Below are 16,934 nucleotides of genomic sequence, written 5' to 3'. Positions count from 1 at the left end.
TGGCTGATGCGATGGGAATAACGTCCAGGAGATTTTTAAATGGGATTGTTGGGAGGATGTGGAGTGGTCTATCCAGACCCCTGCGAACTTTTGCGCAAAATCGTGCAAATGCTGACTCCTGGAGCAGTGGTTTGGACTACACTTTTCCAAGCCTTTCAGTAAGTCCTGCAGTGGAGGAGCCGCCAACACCCAGGGCCTCTGTGCTCCATCTAAAGAAACCAACGCCCATGAAACTGAGCAACATACAAGGGAAGCAGTTTTACCTTGTCTGCATGGTTACAAGGAATTTTTGCTCCATTTCTGGAATAGGGGATTGCAAATGGAAGGACATCCATGACCCACACTCTTCCCCGAATGATGGCTGGCGGGTCCTGTATAAACCTCCAGTGGAGAAAAGGATGGCGGACATCCAGTGGAGGATAATACATGGGATAATAGCTACAAACAAGTACAGAGCTAACTTTGATCCAAGCACTGGGGTGGGGTGTCCTTTTTGTCTAGCACCCGAAACTCTGGAGCATTTGGTGCTCACCTGCCCAAGGCTTGGGGAATTGTTTAGGTTTGTTAAAGTTTTGGTTAAGGGTTTGGGGGAAACTTTCACAATCCCCATGTTTATCTTCGGCCCCAAGTATACTCCCAGGAAGAGATCAGTCATTGTTTTAATCAATTTTATCTTTGCAAATGTGAAAAAGCCGGAAAAACCAGATGCTGGGAACTGGTTGGACGGATCCAGTCCGCTGTTTCAGGGGCATGGTGTCAGCCAGGCTAAAGGTGGAGTATGCCTACTACAGGCTGACGAACAACCTTGCTGGTTTTTTAGAGGTGTGGGCTGTTGATCATGTTCTTTGTACTGTAAGTGGCGGTGACGCCTTGGTACTTAAAGTGTAGTTTTTTTAGTACACAAATGTGCTTTTATCACATTTTGTAAATTACTTTTATCTAAGAGTAATCTACTTTTTGATTGACACGTAAACATTGTTTGCCAGAATGTGTAAAATAAAGTGTATTTTAAAAGTCAAAAGTTTATCTATCTATCTATCTATCGATCGATCAATCTATCTAACTATATATCTATCTGTAACTCTAACTTATATATTTCTATCTATCTATCTATCTAACTATATCTATCTGTAACTCTAACTTATCTATTTCTATCTATCTATCTATCAAACTTACTATATATGGATCGACTATCTACTACTAACTCTTAAAAAACTCTAAAAAACTAACGACAACCAACAGCAAAAAAGCCATTAAATAGGGATGCCTTATCCCTAAACACAATCGATTCACATGACAAACCGAACCAATCAGGTGATTCATTTGACGTCCGAAGCGCTCAACTGCTTGGAACGTCACTCAACTGCTTGGAACGTCATTCAACTGCTTGGAACGTCACCAGTCAAGTGACCAAACCATGCCTCGGCACAGTGTTTCGATACGTTTGCTTCATGAGCTACAGCGCATGTGTCGGAGCCTCGGGTGTCAGCGGACCATCACTACCAACAGTGTTTTTCCCAAGTGTTCTCTGTTTTGTGTTTAGCATTTAGCTTTCTTTTATAAATGCCAAGTGGTGAGTTGTTTAGTTAACTTTTGGACGTTTGTTTATTAGTAGCTGTGCTTTGTGAGTAAAGGATTGTTTTGCTTTCATCAACTTATCTAAATCCTTCTTGGTTTTTGCCAGAATCGCCTTGTGTTGTTTTAGCCTTATTAAAGATATACTTTATTTGCAAATACGTACCACACTCTATTTTTTTCCATCACCCATTTTTAATTCACTCTGTTAGTCCTGGTTACCCCTAGTTAGTCCAGGACGTAACATTTCTAACTTGAAGAAAATCAATAATTGACTAAATAAACGTCCAAACTACGACAGTATATTCTTCTAAATAACCATGTGGCTCTTAGGTTAGGAAGGCACCAGGACCAGACGGTGTGTCCCCCTCCTGCCGAAGGCCTGCGCTGAACAACTGGCTCCCACCTTTACATGGATCTTCAACCGTTCCCTGGAGCTGAGACGAGCGCCATCAAAGGATTAAATGACTACAGACCCGTCGCCCTGACATCTGTGGTCATGAAGTCCCTTGAGAGGCTGGTGTTGAGCCATCAATCAATCAACCAATCAATCAACTTTTATTTGTACAGCACTAAATCGCATTCAGAAACGTCTCAAAGTGCTTTGTACAATCAGAGAGAATGGAACCAACTGGGCCCAGAGAGCAAGCAAAGTGCGACAGTGGCCAGGAAAAACTCCCCTGTGGGAAGAAACCTAGAGCAGATCCAGACTCCAGAGGGCCGTCATCTGCCTATGACCAGCTGGGGTGAGAAGGAAATAGAGAGAGAGACAGAGAGAGAGATAGAAGTAGCCAGAGTGGCAGACAGGCCAGAGTGAGTTGCAGGGTTAAAGCTCTCACAATAAACAGTAGATGCAGATATATAAGAAAAAATAATTCAAATATGTATATAAGTGGATGTTTTTCTAACATATACATCAAAACATTATAGAATCTAGATAGGCCCAAATGTTGAGTGGTGGGGTGGTACAGCCGCCGTCCATGTAGGGTGTGTTAGTCTCTGTTTGCTGTCCACGTAGAATATGTTGGTCTGTGTTTGCTGTCCATGTAGAGAATGCGTTTGTTGAAGTTTGGGAGGGCAAGAGTCCATAATGGCCCATGATCCGTTGTTAAATCTGGTCCTCGTCCTGATCCTGGTGGCAAAGTTGAAGTGGTGGTGCCAAGACTCCCAGGACTGCACTCTCCAGCTCCCGGCGTCGTGGTCATCACCTGCCAGAGACACACAGAGACCGCCGTTGCCTCAGACAGGCTTCCAATCATCTACAAAGCCCACAGAGTTATTGGGACACCACCCTGACAGCCAGCAGTGAAAAGATGACATGCGGCTAAACATCTCATCACTGCTAATGTTTGGGAAGGGGCCAGAGAAAACTACTTCGTCTGACATGGTCCGAGCAAATGCGCACACCGATGCTATATTCAACTTAGTGACCTCAGACGATTTTAGGCGCGTATCATTGAAACCACAGTGGATTATAATATGCCTAAATCTCCGTTTATCTTTGGCCATTAACTTTAAATGCCCTTCAATATCGCCTGTCCTGGTGCCGGGGATGCACTTCACTGTGGCCGATGGCTGTCCTAGGTTAAACATGCCTCACTATACTTTATATGAGCCAATTACCAGAGTATCTATCTCAGCCGGCGTGCTGCTGAGCGGGGAAAACTTGTTAGAGACATGGATGGAGTAAAGCCTGGTGCTGAGAGTAGCGGCGGTGTCCGACTTTCTGGAGCTATGCTTCCTCCTGATAGTCACCCAGCCGCCCTTTCCTTGGCTGCTCGGGAGCCACTGAGGGCGGGGAGCTAGAGGGAACGGGAACCTCCGACGCTACTCTAGAACTTGAACGCTCCGCTCCAGCTAAGATAACCCTACTAGCTACGGGACTACTACGCTCAAAGGAGCAAAGTCGTTCCTCACGCTGGCTCAGTCTGGCCTCAAGCGCTAACATAGTACTACGCTTTATACAGATCCCTGACTCAGTCATTGAGGGCGAGGTAAAACTAAGCATCTGGCAGTGCGAGCAAGAAAAGACGGGTGGAGAGAGAGGGGAGACCGGGGAGAGGTGGGAGGGAGAAGCCATAGCTTCGACAGTGCTTGTGCAAACAGATGGAAATAAGGTGTATCTTGTCGTATCATAGCTCGATGCCCTCCGAGCTGGCATCTACAGACAGCGACACAGCCTTGCTGACATCAAAATACTTGAGTGTGGGAGCCTCTGTGATCAGCTTTTTCAACAACTCAAAGGCTGTGTCTCAATTCAGGGTCTGCATCCTTCGAACGAAGCAGCCTCCGTCTGAAGGAAGCGTTCTCCCAGGACCCGGCCGAGAAGGACGAACCAAAACCTGCCTCCCCGCCTTCGGCGTATTTCCTGGTTGCGTCACCGCCGTTCCCTCCTGCTGGCCAACCCCGGAAGTGACGTTTTTATAGCATCACGCTAACGATTGGTTCGCTATTTGAACAGTTGGATGTTCCAATAAGTAAAAACCCTACGTTAAAAAACTGAATATTTTATGTGAAATCTAATACTTTAATTTATACGTTGTGTCTTTGCCAGTACATGCTGCTAATTTCAGCTGACTTTCCAGGATCCCACGCAAAGCATCCTGGGATACCGAAGGATGCGAAGGATAGTAGCGGTGTATCCTTGGAATCGGCTAAAAGTAGGGCGCATTCCGAGTACACATTTGGGGCGTCCTTCGGACTTTTGGAAATTGGGACAAGCCTTCGCGCATTGCGATGACGCAACTTCCTTTCAAATGCATTCTCCGAAGGATGCAGACCCTGAATTGAGACACAGCCATAGCTTCTCTGCTGTGACTCCTCCCAGTGCCATTCTGTATCTCCCTGCAGCAACTTCCTTAGTGGAGCAGAGATCTCCGACAGATTTGGAATAAATTGAGCTAGATATTGTACCATACCCATAAAGCGCATTAAAGCTTGTTTGTCATCTGGTGTTGGCATCTGCATAATGGCTTGAATTTACTCACAATCAGGACGCAGACCATCCGCATGGAGTGCATGGCCAATGTATTTGACCTCTGTCGTTACTTACATTTTGGCTTTATAGAATCTTAGGGCGTTTACCCACTAGCCCTGTGCGTCTAGTGCCAGCCCTTCACGGTACAGGACAGCCTGACCAGTACCTGAGCGTGGGCGGAGTCACGGTTGCAAGGCGAACCAAAGTTTTTTTTTGTGCCTCCCGTGTCCTGGAAACCATAGGATTCACTTTTTGTATTAACCGTGGTTTTGTTTTGTTTTGTGCGAGACATTTTCATAGGGCTTAGAATGATTTTTTTTAATATTGTTGACTTGTATCAAAACACTGTCCTGGAAGAGAAAATGTAGACGCTGAAACGATCACCTTAGTCTCACAGTCAGACAAGAATATCCGCACTTAAGTCCACACAAAGCACAAAACAGCAACAGCTATATTCGACCGGTGTTAAGCTAGCAGCGTTTAAAAAATCGCTATAAGGAGTGAAACTTACGAAACTTGCGAGCCAAAATCGCCGCCTCTTAAGTTTCGCTGCTAGCGAACACAACACAAGCAGAGCACGGAGTTAGCGGTGGTGGCTAGCGGTTTATCGACACGATTCAACGGCTCTACTTTGCAAATAGCCTTCAAACTAAAGTTGCTTGATGTTGTAAAACACATTTACAGTCCTCAAGCATGTTTTCATATAGTGTCGTGGCTGATTATTCTCTCGTCGTCCACCGGCCGAGTCGAGCCCGTCTCACTCCCGTTGGCCACCGCGTCGGTGTTCCATCGCATCCGAATTAGGCTGAACAAACCTCCAACATCTTCTCTATTCGTTCCACTCCGACCGTTGTAGTCTTGGTGCTTCGGTTGTCGCTCGGCATTTTTATTTTTTTTTATTTCTCTGGACACTGTTTCGCTGTACGGTGACGGCCACCGACTGCGAAACCAGGAAGGCTTTTCATTGCGTGTCGCTCCGTCCGTCCAGCTCTCTGTTTGAGCTTTTTCTTCGGCCACGGAGAACAGAAACATCTGTAGTTCTACGTTCACCCATGGTACAGTTTCATAATCTTTTCAGTTTTTAATATGTGAAACTGTAAAAATCCACACGCGGGCATTTAAAAAATGGCGGTTTTGGTCTTTCGTGAAAGACTGCCTTTGGCTTTCGTCAAAACTTTTACCCAATCAGTGCCCTGCACGTTGCTACGTCACCCATACGGTCTCAGCTCTGCTCGCTCGAACCCCAAGGAGGCAGGTACCAAAATCGTAACCCCTGGGACCGTGCTGGGGCTCGTGGAAATGCCTGAATACCGACCTGTACCGTACCGAGATGTTACCTAGGGCGCCTGTGGGTAAACGCCCTTAGGCCATTTTCATTTGCTCTTTTTAGTAGACTCACCCCAGAGTCACCCCAAACACAAGCAGATCACCAATGATGTTGACCACCCCATTCGACCCCTCGATCATCTGGGCTACCGCTCTTTGAAACACTTTGCTGGCAGATGAAATCCCAAAGGGAGGGCATTTGAAGCAGTACCCTCCAATGGGCGTGTTGAAAGTGCAGAGCTTGGAGCTCTCTTCATCTAGTTTTATTTGATAAAACCCTTGATTCACGTCCAGCACAGAGAAATAATTTGTGTTAGACATGCATGATACCACCTCCTCCACAGTGAGAAGTGGATAATGTTCTCTTCTTATTGCTGTATTCAGATCCTTTGCATCCATACAAATTCTGATCTTCTGTGGAGTGACAACGGTTACCATGCTATTTACCCATTGAGTTGGTTCCAACTGTTTTGCTATGACCCTTGATCGCTCCATCTTATGAAGCTGATCAATCACTCTGTCTCGGAGAGCAACTGGGAACCTCCTGGGTGGCTCCTTGTACTGGCATGTGAGTGATGTTTTGCATAGTGGCTCCATCTTGTGGCCTGAGTACGCCACTAATCTGCAGCGAGATGCATGAAGCTCATTGTCAAGCTTCAAAGCCTGAAATGTCTTGGCTGATATAACATTGCAGTCAGCGCCGGTGTCAATCCGAAATCTAAGTTTCTTTTCATTGATCAGCTCTTCAGTCCATCTGTCATTGTCACTCTTTGCCTTTTTTTAACAGCTGCAATATCTTTCATCTTTACTGTCCCAATGAAAATTTCTTCATCATTGTCATTATATTCATGATTACATTCCACAGCACGCACCTTTTGTGATTTGTTCTGGCTGCTTGCCCGGCACATCTTTGCAAAATGATTTTTCTTTTCACATTTCTTGCATGTTTGTCCATAGGCAGGGCGTTTTCTCAGGTTGTGCCTGTAGCCACAACCTTTGACTGTTGGATTTTCTTTTCACTGGACACAGGGTTTTCATTCATGCTGCCACGTCTTTGGTTTTCTGCACCTCAACTTCTTCATGCAAAACTTTCATTTGGGTGGATGTCAGCTCACTGACACGGCACACATCAAGTGCTTTAACAAGCGTGAGGTGGGCTTCTCTGAGCAATCTGGCTCTCACTCGATCATCTTTTATTCCACAGACTATTCTGTCACGAATGAGTGAGTCACAGAGGTCGCCCAATTCACAGTCTTTCGCTTTATTTTTTAGGCTTGTCACGTAGGTGTCTACCGTTTCCGACGGGCCTCGTACACGGGTGAAAAACGTGTCTGATGCAGGGCAGATTTTGTTTCTTTTTTTTTTCTGGGTTCACAGTGTTCCTGGAACTTTTGCTTCAATGGAGCTATTTTGTTCCTCTCATGATCGGCCAAGACAAACGTGTTACTCTTTAATGGCTCGGAGGTGGTTTGAAGTGTGACACAAACCGATTTTCTATTTCATTTTAACAGTTCTTAATGAATGCTAGTTTTTTGTTAACTGTAACCATCGGTGATGTGGAAGTGATTCAGACGAAGAGTCTAAGTTTAGAAATAAAGAAACTGCTCCTAGATTTGAAAAACAGAGCTGCAATTCAGAATGTGATTGTTTAAAAGCAACCCTTTTTTTTTCCTTCAGTCCGACTGCAAGGTCCCCTCAAAGAAAGTTTCTATTTTACAAATAGTTGTGGTTTCTAAATCGTGCCCTGACATTCAGAGTCAACCCATGCACAGAGTTCCTCTCCAAAGGCCAAAGAGGTGAGAATCAGCAGAAAGTTCAATTTCATTCTGAAGACAACGGTGTTGTTGTTGTTGTTTGTGTGATTTTGCCAAATAGTTCAGGTTCGATTCAGTACCTTTAATAGGAAATAGGAAACAGTGAAATTGCTTTGTGCAACATCAGTACAAAATTATTTACGGTGATTAAAATTGTTTGACTAAGACAGCAAGTACTATCAGTTATTATTAAGCTAATAAAGTGTGTACACACACACACACACACACACACACACACACACACACACACACACACACACAGATGTATATATTGAGATTGTTGAGTCAAGCATCCGTAACTGAGTTTTCAATCAGGGCAATTCATGTCTTTATTCTTGTTTGCCAGAAAATGAGACTCACTGATCTTTTATTTATTTTTTTTTAATTTTAACAGTTGTAATGAGCAAGAGTTTTTTGTTAATTGTTATCATCAGTGATGTGGAGTTAAGTCAAGGCTTAGAAATAAAGAAAGTCCAACTAGATTTGAAATACAGAGCAGCAATTCAGATTTTTCTTCAAAAAAAAAAAAAGAAAAGAAAAGAAAAGAAAAGAAAAGAAAGAAAACCCAAACAAATTAAAATCACCCACAGGGCTGCAGATCTCACTCTGGGTTGCAGCATCTGCCAGCAAAGAAAATGCTCCTGGAGAGGTTGTGGTGAATGAAAAACAAAAAGGGGTGGTCGGCAGTGAACTCTTTTGGAGGTTCGGACATCGAACAGCCCAGGGGCACAACAACTGCAGTAGCAGCAGCAGCTTCTGTTCCCTCCTCGTTGACCTCGACATACGCCTTGTGGATAACATCTGAAATTGTCAAACTTTGGTCTGGAGACATGCCTGTCAGAGAGGAGGCAAAAAGGGAGATATATTTGATAGATGTTCTCTATCATAGTCTAAACCATTGTTTCTCAACCACTGTGCCGCGACACACTGTTGCACTAGTGAGATGATGTCAGGTGTGCCGTGAGCATTGATCCAATTTCACTTGATTGGTCTGAAAGAAAAACAAAAACAAACATTCTATTGTGGAGTGACTGTCCTTCAAAAGGAATGTTAAGCCTATTGTCCTCCCTTAATTCCTCCAATGACATTAGCTTTGTAGAATATAATAACTTAATAAATATAATATTAATAAATAATGTTAATCTCACATTGGGGGAATTACAGCAACAGAAAGGAGTGAAAAGAGAAGAAAAATTACATTAGTTAAAAAGAAATAAAGTAATAAAAAACTGATATTTACATGTTATGAACAGCTGGATTATTATTATATAGCTTTCGCTCAATGTACGACACTCGTCCCTGTCCTCGTACCCTTCACCAATGGTTCAGGAATGAGGAATGCTGCTCACTCTGCAATGCTCCCAACGCTACCCACCAGCACATCTTGTCAGGCTGCAAGACTCTCTCAGGGGCGCTATAGATGGCACCATGATCAGGTCCTGAGGAAAATAGCTGAAGTTGTCAGGATTCCCTCCTGCGGCAGTGTTTTTGTCTCCCTCTGCTGGTGGGGGCTCACAATGTCCGATTGTCCTTATATGGCCAAGTTCCTGTTGAGGAGATTTCCCGCCACTCTTGCTAGTCACTTGTTCCCTATCTGCAGCGATCACTCAGCCTATTTAAACCCAGTCATGTCAGACTTGCTTTGTCTGATCGTCAGTTCAAGTTCCTCCAAGTTCCTGACCTGCCGTGAAGCCCAGTGACTGCCTGTTTCGCAACGTTTATCCTGACCCGGCTTGTTTTGACCTCTGCCTGTTTTCGACTCCAGAATCTGCCTGCCGGTTTGGATTTTCCTGCTCTGTCTGTCTTTCTGCCTGCCTACCTGCCTGCCTGCCTGCCTGCCTGCCTGCCTGTGTCTGACCTCCGCCCGTTTTTGGATTCTGATTCTGCCTGCTGAAACTGAAAGACCTATCAAAAAGAAATCTGTTTCTGAAATCTCGTGGTTCCTGAGCCGTAGCCTGACAGAAGTGCTGAAAGGGGTGTCGACAGTTCTGCAAAGAATCACCAGCAGGGAACCCCACCAGCTTTGTCACAGAAGGGGGAGGCAAAAATACACCCGGCCAAGAGAGACACCAAGGCCCTTCTCCCCTGACCAAGAGTGGGACATGAGAGTTGACCTCAACAGGCAGCTCAGGTTCCTCACAGAGATCACCACCACATCTCTCCACCCTGACATTGTGGTGTGGTCCTCCAAGCCAAGAGTGGTGCACCTCATCCATCCAACTGTACCCTCAGAGGAGGGTGTTGAGGCCGCCTTTGAGCGCAAGAAGGCCAAGTACGCTGAGCTGGTAGCTGAGTGCCGGGAAGTTGGCTGGAAGACCACAATCTACCCAGTAGAGGTTGGCTGACGAGGCTACATGGGGCTTTCGACCACACGCCTTTGGAGGGACTCAGGAGTTACTGGAGGGAAGCTGCGAAAGGCCATTAAAGACCTGGCAGAGGAGGCTCAGAAAGGCAGCTTTTGGCTCTGGCTCAGGACAGGAGTTGTGGAAAGAACACCAAACCCCATCAACAACCACAGAATCAACGAGGCAAACGTCCCTGTCACTGCCCCGCCACAAGGAGACGTTCCAGGATTAAAGGAGCGAAACGTCAATGAATGGTAGTTCCTGGTTGATGACCCTGCAGCTGACCCATGGGCACCGAAAGAAGTGCGACAGGCAGCAATGCCAAGCAGGAAATGTCACCTACCTGTACATTTACAGTCAGTCATAAAATAGCTATACTGCATTCATTTTTCAGTGTTTTAAGAGTCATTTCAATAAAGAGCAAAATACCATGAAGACATATTTTGTTCTAACTTTGCTTTGGTTCATTTTCAATTGACATTAAAGCAACATGTTTTCTACATATCCCAGGATCTATTTTTTCCTCCTTCTCCAGCTGGTGGTTGATTTGAATGACTTAGTCACTTTTCTGAATGTCTCGTTGTTGTTGTTGTTTTAAATGTGTGTCCAAGTTTCTGTCCCACCTTCTCCAGGCCTGTAGTACCGTCCGCTTGCTTGCACACAAATTGCTATCATTGTCTTGGGTGGACCTGTGTCAACTCAAGCGCCAAGTAGCACTTGGCCAGATCTGTGTTCCTGTACCAGCACATTGAACTGAGAACTGGCCAGGTGCACTTAACCTTTAGTTAACAGGATGTGGGAGTGTTGCATTTTTGTTCTATTCCATATTAAAACTAAACGCCAAGCCTCCCCTTCCATGGTCTTGGGAATGTATTCCAATAAAGGAATAGCTTCCATCTTAAGTTCATTGCTTGTGCAATTGTTGGTTTTGTGTTACCTCAGGAAGTTTGATCTGGACTTGCTGCTGCTGTTGTTGTTGTCCATCGTTAAAATGGAGGACCTATGGATGAAAATGAAAATGTGATTAACCACTATAAATATATGTTACTAAGACAACATCGACAAGCACTTCTGCGCAGCTGCTGTCGGGGCCCTTGTTAACCAATGGTGTCATTCAGACCAGACTCAAAGTGGTGCGCACCTCCGCACTCCATTCGCGCCGTGCAGCGATTGTTTGGTTGTCTGGGCTATTATGTGCACGAGCCGCGAGCAATCGTGTCAAGCTGGACAGGGACTCACTCAAAGAAACACGAGAAATTTCTAGTTAATTTAAAAAAAAATAAAAGTAGTTTTCAAAAGAAAATCCTGAAATTGACAAATGCGATCATATTTGTGCATGTTATATTTGTCAGTATGTAGTATCAGAACACCACACACACACACACACAGTTTCAGTATGTAATTGTTTTTTTTGTTTTTTTCCTAGAGTATAAGAAAAACAATAAAAGTCTTCAAAAGTTGCATATAGAGCAGGGTAAAAAAAAAAAAAGTAAATTAATTTGCGATTAAAATATTCAATTGCGATCAAAAATTGTTCTGAGTTAACTTGCGATTAATCGACTGACAGCCCTAATATATAAATATAATCTCAGCACAAATTTGGTGAATAATACACACTTTGGTTTATGATTTATTTTAAGTGACTTTTCCATAGTCTTAATTATTTATTTATTTATTTATTCCTATTATATTATTATTTAGAAAAGCAAATGAAGATCATCACCTGGTGCCCATACAGGTGTTAGGAAAACATGGATTCCTAATATTTGCTGTCTTGCGTGACAATTGCTTAAAGTTTTACAAGCTGGGCAAACAAATTGTTTGAATTGGTGCATTTACAGGGACCTCGTATTTCAATAGAGAATTCCACACGCTCGTTGTCGTTGACATCCTTTTTTGCATGTCCAGACGGACGGGTGAGTGAACAGCAATGCAATGCAATCTACAATCTGACCACTAGATGGCACAATTTATACACGCTGCAATTTTAAAGGTTCACAGCTGACCACAAATACTTTAAACCGTATAACTCATTATCTCTGTAAGAAGTAGGTTGAGGAAAACTTCAAAACAACACAGCGTCACTTTATTTTCATGACATTATCCACGCTTCCTACTTTTCTTTCAAAGACTTTACAGTTTTAGTATGCCGTAGGACATAACAGTGACGTTAACAGATAGACAGAGTTAATAACAAACAAAATTAACGTGTTAAAAAAAAGAGTTAAAGTCCCAGTGATTGTCACATCCCGTATACAAAATTTGTACTCCACATTTGACCCATCATCCCCTCAAAGGGGGCCAGTGGGCAGCAGCGGTGCCACACTACCCTACCTACTACTGGTATTGTTCATGAGAATGGAGATAAGATCAAGACATTCTTCAGAAATCCAGGTTACATGGAACTATAAAAAGTTCATTGCTCTGATAACTCATCAGTTATAAAAGCGGACGTTTTTCAGAGGCAACACACACAGAGTTCCGATCCAACAGTCCAACAGGCAAGAATCAGGAGAAAGGTAAGTTTGATTCTGTGATGTTTATTTCAGAATTTTGTTTGTGTAATTTTGCCAAAAAATAGTTCAGGTTAGATTTAGTCCAGTCTAGATTTAGTATTTCAAGGCAATGGTGAAAGGACTTTGAAAGACTTTGTGCAACTACCAGTACAATATTATTTATGATGATTAAAGTTATTAGACTAAGTCAGCAAACACCATCACTTATCTCTTTGCACTACTTTTTGTTACTGGAATGATTCATATTCCCCCCATATGAGATTATTAAAGGCGCTCTATTCTATTCTATTCTATTCTATTCTACTTGTGTCGTCACAAATCCTATGACCGTGGAGTGCATTTCAATCCTCTGCCCTTATTTCTTTATTTGTTTTCACAATGGCAACACTGTCCCCTCTTTCCGAGGCCAACACAACCTTTGCTCTGGACTTGTTGAGAAAGCTGAGTGACGAGGACAAGACCAAGAATGTCTTCTTCTCCCCCTTCAGCATCTCGTCGGCCCTGGCGATGGTGCTGCTGGGGGCCCGAGGCAACACGGCTCAACAGATGTCAAATGTAACCAAGGACAAGTTGTCTCTGGGCAAAGTTAATGACTCTGTGAGTTGGTTAAGGACACGTGTCCTCCGCAGTATCCTGGCCTGCACTATCTTGTGGCACATCACTCGTTTCTATGCAGCACGGTTGCAAGCAGACATATCATCAGTGGTCAAGTGGTAGAGTGTCTGCCCTGAGACTGGCAGGTTGTGGGTTCGATCGCCTGCCATGTCATACCAAAGACTGTAAAAATGGTACCCATTGCCTAACTGCTTGGCACTCAGTATTCGGGGTTGGAATTGGGGGGTAGATCACCTAATGATTCCTGGGTGTGGCACCGCTGCTGCCCACTGGCCCCCTTTGAGGGGATGATGGGTCAAATGTGGAGAACAAACTTTGCATATGGGATGTGACAATCACTGGGACTTTAACTCTTTTTTTTAACACATTAATTTTGTTTGTTATTAACTCTGTCTCTCTGTTAACGTCACTGTTATGTGCTACGGCACACTAAAACTGTAAAGTCTTTGAAAGAAAAGTAGGAAGCGTGGACAATGTCATGAAAATAAACTGACGCTGTGTTGTTTTGAAGTTTTCCTCAACCTACTTCTTACAGAGATAATGAGTTTAAAGTATTTGTCAGCTGTCAACCTTTAAAATTGCAGCATGTATAAATTGTGCCATCTAGTGGTCAGATTTTAGATTGCATTGCTGTTCACTCACCCGTCCGTTTGGACATGCAAAAAAGGATGTTAACGACAACGAGCGTGTGGAATTCTCTATTGAAATACGAGGTCCCTGTAAATGCACCAATTCAAACAATTTGTTTGCCCAGCTTGTAAAACTTTAAGCAATTGTCACGCAAGACAGCAAATATTAGGAATCCATGTTTTCCTAACACCTGTATGGGCACCAGGTGATGATCTTCATTTGCTTTTCTAAATAATAATATAATAGGAATAAATAAATAAATAATTAAGACTATGGAAAAGTCACTTAAAATAAATCATGAACCAAAGTGTGTATTATTCACCAAATTTGTGCTGAGATTATATTTATATATTAGGGCTGTCAGTCGATTAAAATATTCAATCGCGATTAAAAATTGTCCTGAGTTAACTTGCGATTAATCGCAAATGAATTTACCTTTTTTTTTACCCTGCTCTATATGCAACTTTTGAAGACTTTTATTGTTTTTCTTATACTCAAGGAAAAAACAAAAAAAAACAATTACATACTGTGGAGGGGCAAAGTTGCCTCCCCACGAAAAAGGGGATCGTCTTAGTTGCCGGCCGGATCCACTTGGTGAAGAGGTCTTTGAGGCGGGTGTACAACTCCCGAGGAGTCTCTCCAGGCCTGGCGTCCGGTTCCCGGAACCTCCTGCGGTACACCTCCTCGTTGATCTCATACTTGCGTAGAATGGCCTCCTTCACCCGATCATACTCCATCGCCTCGTCGAGATCCATGGCCACATAGGCACTACGCGCCCGTCCAGACAGGTAGGGCACCAGTAGCACCGCCCACTCCTGTCTTGGCCAGCGGTATGCCAGGATCAGCCGCTCGAAGGTGGTGAGGTACTGCTCGATGTCATCCCCCTCCTCCAGCCGGGGGACCGCCTCTCTGGACCAGGTCACTGGCGCTGCTGGTGCCGCAGCTGGTGCCGCCGCCGCGGCTGGTGCCATGGCCGCTGGGGCTGCTGTGCCCGGGGGATCTGGAACCACAGGGGCTGCTAGCGGGACCGGGGCAGCTGCTGCGAGGGCCCCTCGTGGCAGCACCGGTGGTGGTTGCGGTGGGTGCCGGCGGTCAGCATCCACATCCTCCCGGAGCTGGTTCAGTTGGACCTGGACCCCCTTCCAACGCTGCTCCTGCTTCTGTGCCTCCCTCTCCTGGGTCTGCAGGGTCCTCATCAGGAGCTGGTGCAAGGTGGTCCAATCGCATACCTGCGGCTGGTCCTCACCAGCTGCCTGGGCCTCACCGCCTGACTGGGTCTCCGCTTCCTCCTCGCTTTCCTCGTGCATCAGCCTGGAGTTCTCCATTCTCCTCCAGGCCCGGCCGTCTTCCATTCCACGGCCTCGCCTCCTGGCTCGTCCTCGGGTTGTCCCTCTCCTCTCCAGCTTCCTCGGTGGCGCCACAGATCCCACCACTGCCACCAAATGTGGAGGGGCAAAGTGGCCTCCCCACGAAAAAGGGGATCTGGACCGACCGGATTGAGGTGGTGGAGTAGAAGGAGGAAGCAGGCAGCGCCAATTGCAGGAAGAAATTAAGCTTTATTCTTTTAACCCCAAAAACCATCAATAAGCAACAGGAGCCGGGAGACGGCTTCACAGTCCTCTAGTCTCTCACCAGACTAGTCAGCTCTCTCCCTCCCCACCAAAATGAGCGCCCCTTATAGTGGGCAGCATCCTAGGGCCAATTGGGCCACCCCACTAACCGTGGTGACATCAACCATAATGAACATTTCCAAAACAAAACAATAACACAAAGAAATAAACCCTTCAATAAACAGAACACAATTCCCCCTGAACATACAAACCCTTAAATACAAGTAAACCCTACATTTCCCCCTTAATTACACATTCCAACCAAAAACCAACACCCCCCCTTACGGCAATGGGCTACTCCACTTAGCCGGCGCTCCATAAAACCACACCCCTGCAGCGGCGCGCGCTTCCGCCCAGGAGCAGCGGAGCCGACCGGGACTAAGCAGATGCAGGTGAGGTGTGGGTGAGCAGCATGGTGACAGATGATGGTGAGAGATAAATGACCAGTGCACAAACTGTTACAGGTTGGGAAATGGGACAGAATGGGAGTCGCGCTGCTCCGCGCTCCCGACGCCGACACCCTGCTCACGTCACCCGTTCCTCCGCCCCAAAGCACGGCTGGGCACAAGAACCGTATTACATACTAAATAAAAATCCCCTACACAACCCTGTGTGTGTGTGTGTGTGTGTGTGTGTGCGTGTGTGTGTGTGTGTGTGTGCGTGTGCGTGTGTGCGTGTGTGCGTGTGTGTGTGAGAAACAGCGTCTCTTTCGCTCGCTCTCCCGTGCGGGCAACGCCACGCAGCGTCCTCGTAGGGGGAGACAGTGAGAAGGGGAGGCGGAGATCGCTCACTTTCTCCTACTTGGCGCTTGAGTTGACACAGGTCCACCCAAGACAATGATAGCAATTTGTGTGCAAGCAAGATGTGGTGCAAGTTTTTAATGTTGCATGACAGCTTGCTTGTCAACCACCAATATTCAAGGAGAATTCATGGAGAAACGAGATCCTCACGCTTAGAATGCAGGTGGCAGCCACAGCAACCTAGCTAAACTTTGATCGGTCAATTGATGATTTAAAGGTGACCTATCATACCAATTTTCGGGCCTTTGTATTTGATTTCTGTCCCCTCCAAAGCAACAACACACGATTACCCGCACTGAAAGCTTTGTAGATCGTGTTTCTCGCTGCACGCTTCCTCGTATTTCCTGCACCCTGCTCTATACAACCGATGTTAACATGCTGGCAGCGGGAAAATCGCTAGGAGCGAAACTTGCGGTCACAATACACTCACAGTCCTCATACATGTTCTACATGTGTTACTATTCTCTCGTCGTCCACCGGCCGAGTCGAGCCCGTCTCCCTGCCGTTGCCGACCGGGCCGGTGTTCCATGGCATCCGCATTAGGCTGAACAAACCTCCAACATTTTCTCTGTTCGTTCCACTCCGACGGTTGTGGTCCTTGGTGCTTCGGTAGTCGCTTGGCAGTCGCTCTGTATTTTATTTTATTTTTTTTAATTTCCCTGACATCGAAAAAACCTTTTCTTGGAGCAGCGCACAGCAACAGAACTTTCAGGTCAGAGCGGGAGA

General features: G+C 45.3%; 1 protein-coding gene and 1 pseudogene across 8 annotated transcripts in view; both read right to left on the bottom strand.

Moving 5' to 3' along the window:
• The window catches only part of LOC142889185 (NLR family CARD domain-containing protein 3-like), a 256,712-nt gene that overhangs the window by 82,388 nt on the left and 157,390 nt on the right, over positions 1 to 16,934 (bottom strand). The gene's annotated exons all lie outside the window — the stretch shown is intronic.
• Positions 2,815 to 3,523, bottom strand: LOC142888931 (uncharacterized; annotated as a pseudogene).

Source organism: Nelusetta ayraudi, unplaced genomic scaffold (genome assembly GCF_046127955.1).
Source record: "Nelusetta ayraudi isolate G7.1 ecotype Tasmania unplaced genomic scaffold, CSIRO-AGI_Nayr_v1 ptg000021l, whole genome shotgun sequence".
Lineage (NCBI taxonomy): Eukaryota > Metazoa > Chordata > Actinopteri > Tetraodontiformes > Monacanthidae > Nelusetta > Nelusetta ayraudi.
This window is presented reverse-complemented; position numbering and strand designations above follow the sequence as displayed.